At 40.7% G+C, this 10,226-nt stretch overlaps 1 protein-coding gene across 12 annotated transcripts in view; it reads right to left on the reverse strand.

The window, feature by feature from the left end:
- The window catches only part of ZNF280D (zinc finger protein 280D), a 135,850-nt gene extending 128,125 nt beyond the window's left edge, over positions 1-7,725 (reverse strand). For 5 of the 12 annotated variants that reach the window (XM_032342661.1, XM_032342674.1, XM_032342672.1 and 2 more), the window contains exon 1: positions 7,559-7,622. The gene's annotated coding sequence lies outside the window, so the exon portion shown is untranslated. Of the gene's footprint in view, positions 1-7,558 lie in introns of all 12 variants that reach the window. The other 7 variants (XM_032342669.1, XM_032342666.1, XM_032342663.1 and 4 more) reach the window with 4 other exon arrangements.
- Between the last annotated feature and the right edge of the window lie 2,501 nt (positions 7,726-10,226).

Here is a 10,226-nt window from a genome sequence, read left to right on the forward strand (position 1 = left end):
CTACTGAAGGTATCCAACGGAAGATCCCCATAACCCTCCCCCTGCCAAATCAAATTACCCTTTCTTCATCTACATTTTCCTTGTTTTAGCCCAATTTCTTCAAACATCCTCCTCGAAATCTGTTTATATGACAAAAGACTGGTTCTCTACCCACCTCCTCCTATTTAACTCTATACAGATTCTCCATATTCTCTTGCTCCTTTAAATGGTATAAAATCAGGTTTTTCATAGAGTTTAGTCCTTAGCCCTGCACAAATTGTTCCCTAAATGACAGATCTAATGCACTCCACAGTCTTAGCTATCAGTTCTCAACAGCAGCCTATAAAATCATCAAATATTAATCTCCAACCCTGACTCCTCAACTAAATTCCAGCCTGTCATCTCTTAACTGCTGAAAAGTGCTATCTGGATATTTAAACTCACGTCAAATTCAGTATTTCCAGAACTGAACATAACTTCTCCACAAAAATTAGCCCTACAGCATTATTCATAACAGCCAAGAAGTGAAAACAAGCCAAATGTTTATCAACTGATAGATGAATAAACAAAATGACATATTCATACAATGGAATATTATTCAACAGTAAAAACTGAAGTACTGATTCACGCTAAATTGATGAATCTTGAGAACATTATGCTAAGTGAAAGAAGTCAGTCACATATTGTATGGCTCTATTAATATCAAGTGTCCAGAATAGGCAAATAATCCACAGAGACAGAAAGTACATTTGTGGTTGCCAAGACTTGTGGGGTGGGGAAAATGGGGAGAGATTACTTAATGGGTAATGGGTTTCCCTTTGAGAAGCTGAAACTACTATTCTGAGATTAGTGTTGATGCTTGTTTAACACCGTGAATGTACTAAATGCCACTGAATTGTACTCTTTAAAATAATTTAAATGGTGAACTTAATGTTACATTAACCTTACTTCAGTTATAAAAATTAGTCTGTCTCTATGGATTATTTGATACTACAGGGTTTCAGTTAATCATTTTTTATTACAGAGGAGCTCTGAAGGTAAAGTTGGGAAGGGAAGAAAAATGGTAGCAATAAAAAATTTTTTGGAACAGAAACTTCAAGGAGTAACTTTCAAAGTACTACCCACATTCATTATAGATGGAGTGGAAACAGCTGAAAATAGAGAAGCAGGCAGGTTTAATATATGTGTTGGAAAGAGGTGGAACTCTGTATATTTAATGGTCCAAATTAACCATTAACCTTCAATATACTATCAGAATCCATAAAAACAATTCTAGTTTTTTATTTTCTTTCTTGAGTAGTTCTAGTTGTAAAGTTTGACGTTTTACGGCTTTTATTGTTTCCTTGAAATCTTCAAACAACATTTTATTACTTTTAAATAGAATAAAACTCATTGTATTTTACAATTACTATGTAAGCCTACAGAATCCTTTTATAAATCTGAGATACATTATGTGATTTTAGTTGATTTTATTTTTCCTACCACTTGAAATATTTTGCTAATTCCATCATCCTAGGTATTACCTCACCATTGCTAAAAAAATATTCCCAACTATGCTTACAAGAAAAACAAAATAATAAGAAATTTAAGAATGATTTAATTGCCTAGGATAATGCAACAATGAAATAAATCATCACTATGCTTTATCTTTCACTTTTCTTATCTTTATTTTCTTATTGCTTTGCACAAAATACTGAATCAACTTTCAAAAAGATATATAAGACTGAAGACATCATCTCTGCAGTCTGCACCGGGAAGAAAAAACTTTACTTCTACCCTTTTATGTTGCAGTTCCTGGGGAGCTGTGGATTAAACTAACAAAAAAACAGAGTAATAGGAGGGAAAGCACATAATTTTTATTAGTATTTATATACACGGGAATTCACAAAAAAGAAGTAAAGCTCAAAGTGGTCAGACTCAAGGTCTTCTATACCATTTTAACAAAGGAAAGGGGATTAGAGCTTTGAAAGACAATAAATCATGGAGAAGTAACTACAATATACATGGGAGAACTAATGGAAGATAAGGGTTATTATTCTCATTAAGTCTGCTTATGCAAATTCATCTTGCTATTAACTCTCCATCTCAAGTAGTAAGAGTCACTCTTCCTTTCCCTGGACAAGGGGGGAAATATCTTCAAAAGGGATCTTGGGCACCTGGGTGGCTCAGTTGGTTGAGCAACCGCCTTCGGCTCAGGTCATGATTCCAGACTTCCCAGATGGAGTCCCGCATCAGGCTCCCAGCTCCTTGCGGAGTCTGCTTCTCCCTCTGACCTTCTCCTCTCTCATGCTCTCACTCCTTCTCCCTCAAATAAATAAATAAAATCTTTAAAAAAAAAAGGGGGGGGATATTTATGACTGGCTTTTAGGTGGATAACAGGAGAACAGAAAACAGCTTTTGTTTCTATTAATTCTAAATTGCCATCTACTCAAAATAATCCTTAGGTCAAAGTGACATATGTTAGCACAGCATATGCTGATCTTCATTTGTCTTTGGTTTTTACTGAATCCAGTTAAGAACTCAGAACTTTCATTTTCTGCTCATTTTGGAACAAAAGAAAACTGGCAGAGGTCACATTTCACCATTAGTAGATAAACCTAAAAATGAACCCAAAGACAGATAGCAAGCACCTTAGACTTAATATTAGACAAAATCTGGGAAATCTCCTACTGAATCTTCAGAGGAGAGTACTTGGTACAGTTCCTAAGTGGACAAGTGTTGAATGCAGGTATATACGATGGTGACTAGAAGGAAACAGATGACGTGGGAAATTTTTTAATTCACTGGACTGGTTATGCTAACTGGCATCTACAAATCTAGAACTGAAAATATCTTACAATTATGAAGCAAAGAAGATTGCCAGCTTCCCTTCAACAAAATTAAGAACGCTCAAACTTTTGAAAAATTCTTTAAGTACTGCATTTAATGACACACGTGCAAAAAAGCCCTGGAGTGATAAGCTAGAATTTATCATTAGTATTTTAAATATCAAATCAATATTTATAAGATGGAAACATCCCAGGTTCACATGACAGCTGGTAAGTAGTTAGTCACATTCAATGTTGCCCATTTCAAGTATATATACACCTTCAAAACCCGGAAAATAGATATAAAAATCTGGACAACATGGGACAGTGAAACATCCTAAGCTTGAAAGATGTAAATCTACACAGAGCTTCAGAAAAGGAGAAAGAGTAGAACCAAGATTAATACAAAAATTACAAGAATAGGGGCGCCTGGGTGGCTCAGTGGGTTAAAGCCTCTGCCTTCGGCTCAGGTCATGATCCCAGAGTCCTGGGATAGAGCCCCACGTCAGGCTCTCTGCTCAGCAGGGAGCCTGCTTCCCCCTCTCTCTCTCTGCCTGCCTCTCTGCCTACTTGTGATCTCTGCCTGTCAAATAAATAAATAAAATCTTTAAAAAAAAAATTACAAGAATGGACAAAAGAATTTAAAATTTCTGTCAGGAATACAACTTGTGACAAACTTTTTTTAAGTGTAGAACTGGCTTAGTATGACCCAACAAGAAATTTTCTTGATCTGGCAATATCAGGAAAAACAGGGTTGAACTTCTAAGGATTTTCACAAATGAGAAGCAAGAAAAGTCAACTGCACATAATCTGGACTTCATACATATTTGATGAAGAAATACTTTTCCTAAGAAAAACCAGTTTTTCTTCTCAGCTCAATGCATTCCCAAGCATAAATGAATTCAAAAACCCTTTCAGGAGTGCCTGGGTGGCTCAGCCTGCTGAGCAACCAGCTCTTGATTTTGGCTCTGGTCATAAGATCAGGGTGCTGGGACCAAGCCCTGCACTTAGCAGGGAGTCTGCTTGAGGATTCTTTCTCTCCCTCTCCCCCAATTTGCACACTTTCTAAAAATAAATAAATCTTAGAAAAACAAAAACAAAAACCAACCTTGCATAAATTAACATGGAGAGCCCTATTATGAAAAAACTACAGGAGAGGTAGATACACTCATTAAGAGGGTCAGAACCGATACCGAAAGGAATGACACAGGAAAAGCTTCAATTACCAAGAAGACTCTTCCTCATGCAACTAGGAAAAGAACTTGTGGAAACCAGGGAAAGAATTTTGTCTAACCCTTCAACCACAATGTTTTTTTGCACATTTTTTATCCTGAAAGTAGGAAGAATAAAGGAAGATGTTCTTTGTGTGCATATAAAAACTAGAGAAGTATGCATATTCACTGTAGGGATGGTATGCAATTAGATGCAGGATATGTATTTGTTTTTCATGTCTCAAGATATATACAAAGGGATAATGTTTAAATTCTAATTAGAAGCTCTAATGAGTTGTTTTACATAATCCCTTATTTTTCTGTAAATTATATAATGAAATTTATATAAAATAATTTAAAGTGTAAAAAAAGAATAGTTCCTTTAAATCTAGATGTTGAATAGCAGTAAGCTATTTTTCCTGTTATGAGTTGAGTCCTTAAAAGAAAATTACTTTGTAGAAACGAATAAAAATTCCATATACACATTTGATACAAATTATCAAGTAAATCATTATTTATATCTTTAAAATAATCTGACTGAGAAATCAGATTTTTTGAGTCCTCTGAAGCAGGATTATATATTTAATTAGTAAACAGGTCATAAATAAATATATCTCACCTTTCAAAAGTTACTTTTGAAGCGTAACAAAACATGTTGTCAATAATCTCCAATTTCCTGTCACCTAAAACTATAGTTTACTTTCTATTTACCAGAATTGCTTCTCCATTCAGATACAACCCCTGCTGAATTTGTACAGGGGGGGGAAAAAATCTTGGTATGGTTCTAAGTGTTCTCTTGAATAAATAAAGCAAGTGTGGAAGGAGGAGTGTACAAAAATTTTATGTTCTTTTCCTTTGCCTTCTTGTCTCCTACTAAAAACGCCAATTCAGAGCACTAAAACACTGGACTAGATAGTGTTAACTGGTACAAATGGTTGAAATGGGAATGCTGAGATTTGTAGTTCTCCAACATTTAACTAAGAACTTTCCTAATCACAGCTCACTACTGCTACAAGGGCCCTGAACAAACTTGGAAAACAGGTGAAGTCTGTGACATCTCTGATGTCTGGCTCCAATGGCAATGGATAGCAGCAATTCAAAGTTCCCTAAACTAGTAAGTTGGTCCTATCCAACTTTCTTTCACCCCCATTTCTAGAGGATTGCTCCCAATGATTTCATTATCAGATTACTGCAGGTAAATTCATGCCAATACTAATGCCAAAATATCACTCCCTACATTACTTGCTAATTGCAAAAGAAAAAGCTTAGCGCGGAAAGAGTCTGTCACCGTTTTATTGGAGAGATCAAATTTAGGAATACTAATAGGGTAACATATAACCCTCCTTTATGTGCCTTCTGATGTTGAATAATGTGAAGTACACTGCATGACTTGAGTATTTTTGCCAAAAATAGTAAGCCTGATCAACACAAGCCTTCAGATTTACAAGTTTACAGAAAATACAGGGGTAGAAGGTATAATTTAAACCTAATGAAGAGGAAACTATCAGTAAAATACAGAATGGGGGTTATTCTACAAGACTACTGGTAGCCTGGTCTCTTCAAAAGGTCAATGTCATCCCCCCCACAAAAAAAAAGAGAGAGAGAGCTACACTAAATTAAAAGAAACCAACAGAAACAAACGTACATGATTGGATACTGGTTCCAAAATAAATGACTAAGAAGGACATTTTCGGGACAAAGGGGAAAATGTGAATACATACTACATATCTATATTAGATTGTAGAGATTATACTTCAGTACAATTACAGTATTGTGCTTATACAGAAAATTGGTCTTATTCTTATGACATCCATATAGACACATCAACAGGACTTAGGTGTGAACTGTCACGATACCTGCAATGTGCTCTGAAAATGTTCACCAAAAAACATGTAAGATAAGCAGATAAAGGAAATGTGGCAAGATGGCAACACTTTTAAAACTAGGTGGTACATATGAATGTGCAAATGGGCTATTCTTCAATTTTTCAGTATGTTTGGGGGAAAAAATTAACATGAAAACTTCAGTAATAAAAGTTGAAAAGCTAAAAGCAAACTCTTAAAAACAAAAATGTAAAAGGAGCAGTTGAATATTTCTTAAATTTTGTAGGTGAGCCTCCCTGCTTCTCCTCAGTCAGCTTATTCCCACAAAAGAAATATAATATAGTGAACTGAGCACTGAACGAGAAATCAGAAGACCTAAGGTTCTAGAAATGGTTCTATCCCTTCCTAGACATGACCTCATTAAAGACGTCTCCCTGAGGCTCTCTTTCCTCATCTTCGAAACCGTTCCATAAACACAGAACAGTCCAAAAGGGGTCTAGAGGTACAAATCAAGCGTATCGATGGCAGATACAAATGCAAGATACAATTATAACGGTATTTGTACTGATGTTTTAAACATTAACAGCACACAGCCCTAACAATTCTCCAAGCAAACCTGTGCCTTCCGTGGCACAGCAAGTTTCCGCTTAGCCTGAGTTGTCACTAATCCCCCCAAGGCAGGACTTATCACAAATGCTATGAGGTGGCTTTTGTCCTTTACAACTCTCCTCCTAGGTTTCAATTTTATATCTAATGGCACTAAAAGACGTCAAATTCTTAGGACCCAGTCCAAATCTGAAAACAATGACGTTTACGTCCACAGAATTTTCAAAAACAAATCTCTGCAAACAAAGAGAACCCCTTGGACCAAGGTCTTCCCGTGCTTGCAGAAGCGGGTTCCCTTTGAGGTCTCTCTTCTCTAGCAAGATTTCTCCTTACAAGCCTTCAAACTTGAGCTAAGTTGGGAGGAACTCCCTCCATCTGTAGAGCAGGATAAAACCTCAGAGTGAGCTCATTCTTTCCGTCTCATTAAGTGAAACCTGAAAACTCGGTCAGTAAATTGTGTATCCAACTCCACGTTTCTCCTCAGGGCCCTTCTGTAGACAATAACGGGCAGAGCAGGGAAGCCCCTTTGACAAGATCGAGGGTGTGAGCGTGGGATGACTGGTCACCTGGGCGGGAGGTGGAGGGTAGGGGGGACAGGGGCCCTCGGGCCCCGGATGCCTGGAAGTTCGGAAGCCCCTCCGGTCTCCGTCTACCATGAAGAGACTCGGGGGAGCGTTGTTGTTGGGGAAGCATGGGTCCTCGCCAAACAAAATGTACAGCGGACCAAGGGGAGCAGTAGAGAGAAAAGCCAAACCCAGGCTGGGGGCAAACAGGCGCACAGGCCCTGGGAGCCGAGGTGGAGGAGACGGAGGAGGTGCAGGCGGCGGAGGAGGCGAAGGAGGCGGAGGAGGAGACGGAGGAAGAGGTGGCGGAGGCCTGCGCGGCTCCGGCCTGCCGCACCAAGCCGTCCGCCGCGTCGCGCCGGGATCCCTCCCCCGCCGGGGCCGGCGCAAGATGGCCGTCCGGCCGCCGCCGCGCAGCCGGTCCCCTCCCCCGCGCCCTGGGCGCTCTCGGCAAACCGCGCCGGCCTCGACACCCCCGGCCCAGCGCCCCCGGAGTGAGGCGGCGCAGGCCGCGCGGGAGGGCCTCTGCCTGCTGCAGCGCGGGGCGGGCGGGGGCGGGGGGCGCTTACCGTGAGCGGAGCGGATCGGCCTGACTGGGGCCCTGAGGAGGAGGAGAAAGAGGAGGAGGAAAAGGAGGAGCACGAAAAACTACACAGCGGCGACGGCGGCGGCTCCCATTGCGGAGCAGCAGCTGAGCCGTGGGAAGGGGGGGGTTCTCGTGGAGCCGGCGCGCTGCCTCATGGGTAGGCTCCGGGTCAGCCTCCGCGCGTCCGGGTTCCCTTTCTTCTCGCCGACGCGGGAGGCGGGCGCGGGCATGTGCGTCGCGCCGCAGGCCCTCGAAGGCCGCGGCGCCCCGCCACGCGCCTGCCGCGGGCGAGGGCCAGGGCTGGGCTTGGCGAGACTGTGGGTGGCCACCGGCTTGTTCCTTGCCGGCCGGCGGGAGGCAGCGATCCCGAGGTCGGGGCTGCACCGTAGGTGTAGGCATGGGAACGTGAGTTCCAGGTCCTCCCTGTGTGTAACAGCTAGTATTCGCAGGCTTGGAAAGTGAGAGGGGCTAGGAAGAGAGGCGCCATTACAAAGAAATACTGTGCAGGAGGGCGAAGACCTACGCCAGAGGAGAAGTAAAGTCAGGCTCCTTTAATAATTGGCTAATTTTCCCATATTTGTTTCAAACATACGATTTCACTTGTGCCTTTAATTCTTAACTCTGCCATTTGGATCCCTGTAATCACTTTTTTAAAAAGATTACAATAGGGTGCCTGGGTGGCTCAGTGGGTTAAAGCCTCTGCCTTCGGCTCAGGTAATGATCCCAGGGTCCTGGGATCGAGTCCCGCATTGGGCTCTCTGCTCAGCAGGGAGCCTGCTTCCTCCTCTCTCTCTGCTTGACTCTCTGCCTAATTGTGATCTCTGTCAGTCAAATAAATAAATAAAATCTTTAAAAAAAATTATAATAAGTGCATTTACAAGAACACTTAGCAAGATACTGCCTGCATAAATACTTGCTACATCTTATATGTTGATCTGTAAGGAAAGTTTCCTCTCCCAGTTGTCTTCACAAGATCACTCTTGCTTCCTTAGATTTTAACACACACTCATCACTGCACAAACCCATCACTGAATTGTACTATTTCTTCCTGTTTGATTTAGTTTCTTCTTTCTCATCCAGACGTTCCCCCTAGCTTTTCTATGGGGTTTAGCATTACAGTCACTTCCTTATTGATTACCATCCCCAGATCAATCTCACCAAAAGACCACTTAAATTATTCCTAGACCGGGAAAGGCTACAGGTAACCATGACCTACAGCCCCCCAAACTGTGCCCGAGTTAATCTATCCAGCTTTCTCTTTCTTGCCCTGAAAGTAAGCTTTACAGGAAGAGAGAATAATCAAAATACCAAACTGGAAATCTAGAAGTTCAAAAATCTTGCCATATTCTTAAGTCATTGTTGCTCAAATAAAGTTCTAATGGTTTGCAAAGCATGTTATGGTAATGAAAATGAATTGAAGATTTCACTCTGTGTTCTGTAGTTTGGTCCCAGGTGTAGAAACAGAAATTTAATGTTGTTAGACCCTAGAGCTAATTTAAATTGAGGGGATGATTCATGTCAACCAAACCTACTAGAGACTGATGTACAAGCCAAAATCTAAATTTATTCCTTTTTTTTTTTCTTTCATGACAAGCATATCTGCCCTGAAGACCAGAAAATTCTGGGTGACACATTTTCACTCAAAGGAAACGTTTACATGAGAGGCCAAATTATAAAAGATTTCCAATGATTATAAAATCAATATGCATGAAGTAATTTAGATGATTTTTTTGATGACTCCATCCTTAAAACTTCTTCCTTGGCTGGTAGGACATGACTCTCTTGGTTCTCTTACTGTTCACACTTTCCTATCATTTTTTTAAGAGTTTCTTTCTCTGACTTAACAATTTCCTGCCCCTTAACATTCTGTACCTACTTTTTAAGTATCCTCACAGTACTTATTCTCCTTAAGTGAGGTCATGCTCCACACTCTTCCCTGACTGTAATGGATAGAGGTGATTGCCCAGCTTCCATTTTCACCTCTCCATTATGCTCACCTATATAATTTGGGTGGAATAACCACTACCCACCGCTAGTTCCAAGAGTGGTCCGGCCAGCCTAAAACTATTAGAAACACCCTTACCTCCCTTTGAACCAGTTTTTGTTTCAGAAACCAATCAGAGTGAAGCCCATGACTGTGGGAAAGAGATTTTTCTTTCTCTGGATGATAGGTCCTTAACATTAGAATGTGAATTCTGGAAGAGCTACAACTTTTTGTCTACTACGGAGAGCCAACTGATGATAAAGCTAACAGGTGGAGAAGGAAGGACTGGGTGAATCAATCTTAGAGAAAGAAACACAATCTCAGACCATCATAAACCTCCAAATCAAACCCGATCTGAACCCTCTGCTACCTCTAGACTTCTCTGTTATATGAGCAAATAAATTCCCCTTTTCTTTTTAAGCTGAAGGGGTCCAGAATAAGCCTCTGTGACATAAAAATTATTTTTAGCTGAAAGCATTTGAGTTTCTGAAATCTCTTATCTGCCTGAAAGCAGAGCTTCCCAAAAGAACTCAATTGTCATAAATCTCCTCCCAGGCAGCAACCAGAGAAGATTGGCTCTTATCACCAGAGACACTGAGAATTGTCACCACACCTAAAGAGTCATTGTCCCAAAACTATCATATCTCCCATCTATTTTCCTTAGGGC

This window comes from Mustela erminea, chromosome 5 (genome assembly GCF_009829155.1).
Source record: "Mustela erminea isolate mMusErm1 chromosome 5, mMusErm1.Pri, whole genome shotgun sequence".
NCBI classification, from domain to species: domain Eukaryota; kingdom Metazoa; phylum Chordata; class Mammalia; order Carnivora; family Mustelidae; genus Mustela; species Mustela erminea.